Source organism: Vombatus ursinus, unplaced genomic scaffold (assembly GCF_900497805.2).
Source record: "Vombatus ursinus unplaced genomic scaffold, bare-nosed wombat genome assembly UNPS02000580.1, whole genome shotgun sequence".
NCBI lineage: Eukaryota > Metazoa > Chordata > Mammalia > Diprotodontia > Vombatidae > Vombatus > Vombatus ursinus.
The window spans coordinates 17,505,742-17,510,790 of NW_020940358.1; the positions used below are offsets into that span (position 1 = coordinate 17,505,742).

Here is a 5,049-nt window from a genome sequence, read left to right on the forward strand (position 1 = left end):
CCCCTCCTCGAGATGATGTGCAATTCAATATAGGCTCTACTTATACATTCATATCAAGCATATTTTCACATTAGTTACAATGTAAAGAAGAATTAGAACTAATGGGAGGAAACAAGAGAAAGAAGAAACAAAACAAAACAGCAAAAAGGACAAACACTATGCTTTCATCTTCATTCAGACTCCATAGTTCTTTCCCTGGATGAGGATAGCATTTTCTACTGTGAGTCTCTTGGAGTTGTCTTAGATTCAAGCATTGTTCAGAATAGCCAAGTCTATCAAAGTCAGTCATCGCTCAATGTGGCTGTCACTGTGTACAATGTTCTCCTGGTTCTGCTCATTTCACTTATTGTCAGTTCATATAAGCCTTGAAGAAAACAATTCCTGAGGGGGAACGTGCCCTCTATATGAGGTTGGGGAGTGACTGACTCAGCCTTTTCTGCCCACTCCCCCCCTTCCCCCCAAGCGCCGCTCCAGCTGCATTTTGCTCACACTAAGCTCCGTCCCCAACAGTGCTAGCACCGTGGCCACCGCCGCCTCCCTCCTTCTGCCACTATGATCACCTATTGGGACCTCATCAGCCATGATGAGATGTTCTTCGACATTTACAAGATCCAGGAGATCACGAACAGGCTGTGCCTGGAGGTGGAGGGGAAGATGGTAAGTAGGACGGAGGGCACCATTGATGATTCATTCATTGGTGGAAATACTTCTGTTAAAGGTCCTGAGGGTGAAGGAACAGATGCCACTGCAATCCCTGGAGTTGACATAGTAATAAACCATCATCTGTAAGAAACTAGTTTCACAAAAGAATCCTACAAAAAGTACATCAAAGACTACATGAAATAAATCAAATGCTGACTTGAAGAACACAAGCCAGATAGAGTAAAACCTTTTATGAGGAGAACTGCAGAACAAATCAAACACATCCTTCCTAATTTTAAAAACTATCAGTTCTTCATAGGTGAAAACATGAATCCAGATGGCATGGTGGCTCTCTTGGACTTCCGTGAGGATGGTGTAACTCCATATATGATTTTCTTTAAGGATGTTTTAGAAATGGAGAAATGTTAACAAATTCAGCTGATTACTTTGAATCACCTGTCATCATAACTGGCTGCTGCTTTTTGTCAGGACTTGGACAAACTTGAACTGAAGTCATCTTGAGATTTATTCATTTATTTTTGACTTTGATTTATTTGGAGTGGAGGCATTGTTTTTAAAAACATGTCATGTAGGTTGTCTAAAATAAAACACATTTAAACCCATTTGAGAGAATTTCTCTTGGTCTAATGTTTTTTAAGCTCAAATTACAGTAACTTGCTACAAGTTGTACCTCAAGGATCGTTGTAGAGATCACTGCCTGGTCTTAGGTTACTTTTCAGTGTAAGACTCTTCAGATAGACTTTTCTAGTTGACTGCTTGTGAAAAAGGGAAGAGATGACCACAGATGTGCCAACAAAATGAAGTAGACCTTTCTACATTTTCATTTCATCTACAAGCTGAAGTAGAGTTAACTCTGGAAGACATTACATCCAAACTGAATAAAATGAAACTGTAAAACTAAAAACAAACAAACAAACAAAAAAAACCAAAAAAAACCCCAATTCTTTAAAAAATACAATTGGCTAAATGGGGGAAAAATTCACGGAAGAAAACAACTATTTAAAAAGTAGAATTGGCCAAATGGAAAAGGAGGTACAAAAGCTAACTGAAGAAAGTAATTCCTTAAAAATTAGAATGAGGGTGACCTAAGAGCAGGAACCAAGATGGCAGAGTAAAAAGGTAGTTGCTCTCACTCTCCCCTATCAACCTTTGAAAACCCGGAAAATATCACCCCAGAAAAAACACTGGAACAGCAGAACCAGAAGAAAGACAGGGTACAGCAGTGCAGTAGCCCCGGTAGCTAGAGGGATTAATGGGAAAGGCCTCTATTACCCTCGGGGAAGGGGAGCAGTACAGAACTGGGAGTCACGCAGCCAGCTAGTGGAAAGACCCACTTTAGCACACAGAAGGAGATTCTGGTGCCTTGGCATTCCACAGCAAACGGGTCTCCCAGTACCTCAGCAAAAATAAGGGAAGCAGCACTACAAAGGGCCCCAGGCAGATAAGCACCCTGCAGCATTCCTCTGAAAGGAGCTGAAGAAAGCAACCTAGAGTTGCCAGAAAGTTCTAGCCTTATTGATTCCAGCCCAACACCAGGTAAGCTGTCAGAACCCTGCAGCCTCCAACTGCCAACCAGGAGGAGATTCTGAAGCCCAGGTGGTCGAGCAGGCAAACACCAACAGCTGGACCTCTGAGTGCCTCAGTGAGGGTGGGGGAACTGGTGGAAATCAGCTCAGAAAACCACCAGGTGCCTCGACATTTTGCAACAAAAGAGTCTCCCAGTGCCTCAACAGAACTAAGAGGCAGCACTGCAAGGGGCCCCAGGCAGATAAACACCTGGCAGCATACATCTAAAAGGAGTTGAACAAAGCTAAAGGAAAGGAAAAACAGGTAACCTAGATTTGCCTGAAAGTTCCAGCCTCGCTGATTCCAGCCCAACACCAGGTAAGCTGCCAGAACCTTACAGCCTCCAATTGCCAACATAAGTGGCCCCAGCACACAAAGTCAGTGACCAAGACCTAGGCTCCCAACACAAGAAGCTTGGGTCAGTGCCCTCTGCTCCCCAGCAGGAGAGCATAATCTCTTTAAAGGCCAGGGAATAAAGAAAAACCATGAGTAAAAAGAAACGTACAATAGATTCATATTATGAGAACAGTGAAGATCAAGACAGAAATACTGAAGAGGACAACATTGTTATCAAACCCACATCTGCAACATCAAAAGGGAATATGAACTGGTCTGAAGCCCAAAAAGCCTTCTTAGAAGAGCTCAAGAAGGATTTTAAAAGTCAAATGAGAGAGGTAGAGGAGTTCTTAAAAAACACAATTGGCCAATTGAAAAAACATACACTGAAGAAAACAAGTCCCTAAAAAACACAATTGGCCAACTGGGAAAAAAATACACTGAAGAAAACAAATCCCTTAAAAATACAACTGACCAATTAGACAAGAAAGTACAAAATCTAACAGAAGAAAACAATATGTTAAAAATTAGAATTGAACAAATGGAAACTAATGACTCTATGAGAGATCAAGAATCAAACAGAAACAAAAAAATGAAAAAATAGATGAAAACGTACAATGCCTCCTGGGTAAAACAGCTGACCTGGAAAATCAATCCGGGAGAGACAATTTAAAAATCATAGGCCTACCTGAAAATCATGATGAAAAAAAGAGCCTAGACAATATCCTTCAGGAAATCATAAAGAAAAACTGCCCTGAAGTCCTAGAACCTGAAGACAAAATAACTATAGAAAGAATCCACCACTCCCCGCCTGAAAGAGATCCCAAATTGAAAATGCCAAGGAATATGATAGCTAAATTCCAAAATTACCAGATTAAAGAGAAATTACTGCAAGCATCCAGAAAGAAACAATTTAAATATCGTGGAACCACAGTCAGGATTACACAGGACCTTGCAGCCTCTACATTAAAAGACCGTAGGGCGTGGAACATGATATTCCATAAGGCAAAGGAGCTTGGAATGCAGCCAAGGATTAACTACCCAGCAAAAATGAGCATGATTTTTCAGGGAAGTTAGATGGATATTCAACGAAATAGGGGACTTTCAAACCTTCCTGATAAAAAGACCAGAGCTCAACAAAAAAAATTGACCTTCAAGTACAAGATTCAAGAGAGACATAGAAAGGTAAATGGGACAGTAAGATACAGTATGTTGTTAATAAGGGCAAAATGTTTACATATCTACAAGGGAAGATGACACTTGCAACTCTTGAGAACTGTATTGTTATTGTACTGTGTTAAAGGATTATACATAAAGGGGGTGGATATAAATTGACTTTGATGTAATGATAAAAAAAATTAATCAAATGGGTTAAATGAATCTAAGTAAGTGGATTAGTCTGAACTAAGAAAATGTACTGAGAAAGGAGGAGGCAGACAAGGGTAAATTACATTATAGGAAAAGAAACAAAAACCTATTAGAGCAGAGGTAAAGAAGGGAGAGGGATGAGCATTGTTTGTACCTTACTGTCATCAGATTTGGCTCAAGAAGGGAATAACATAATCAGTTAGGTATAGTAATCTAACGTGCACTATAGGCAGTAGGAGGGAAAAGGGGAAAAAAAAGGGAGGGGGGGATAGAAGGGAGGGAAGAAGCAATAAGGGTATAGGGGAAGAAAAGGGAAAGGGATAATAGAAGGGAGATGGGACTGATGGAGGAGCTGGTCAAAAAACACTACTGAGGGGGGGAAAGGAGAAAGGAGAAAGAAAAGCATAAATGGGGTGGGGGGAAAGGATGGAGAAAAAGACACGGATAATAATCATAACTGTGAATGTGAATGGGATGAACTCTCCCATAAAACAGAAATGTATTGCAGAGTGGATTAAAAACCATAATCCTACAATATGTTGTTTACTGGAAACACATTTGAAAAAGAGTGACACATACAGGGTAAAAGTAAAAGGTTGGAGCAAAATATATTATGCTTCAGCTGAAGTAAAAAAAGCAGGGGTAGCAATCCTGATCTCAGACAAAGCAAAACCAAAAATAGATCTTATCAAAAGAGATAAGGAAGGAAACTACATCCTGCTGAAAGGCACAATAGACAATGAAGTAATATCATTACTAAACATATATGCACCAAATGGTATAGCATCCAGATTCTTAGAGGAGAAGTTCAGGAAGTTACAGGAAGAAATAGACAGCAAAACTATACTAGTGGGGGAACTCAACCTCCCCCTCTCTGAACTAGATAAATTTAACCACAAAATAAACAAGAAAGAAGTTAAGGAGGTTAATAGAACATTAGAAAAGTTACGTATGATAGACCTGTGGAGAAAACAGAATGGGAATAGAAAGGAATATACTTTTTTCTCAGCGGTACATGACACATACACAAAAATTGACCATGTACTAGTGCATAAAAACCTCACAATCCAATGCAGAAAGGCAAAAATGTTAAATGCATCCTTTTCAGATCATGAT

The 5,049-nt window shown here is 39.9% G+C and overlaps 1 pseudogene; it reads left to right on the plus strand.

Moving 5' to 3' along the window:
• Positions 1-540: 540 nt before the first annotated feature.
• LOC114036267 lies at positions 541-1,124 on the plus strand (annotated as a pseudogene).
• The last annotated feature ends 3,925 nt before the right edge of the window (positions 1,125-5,049 follow it).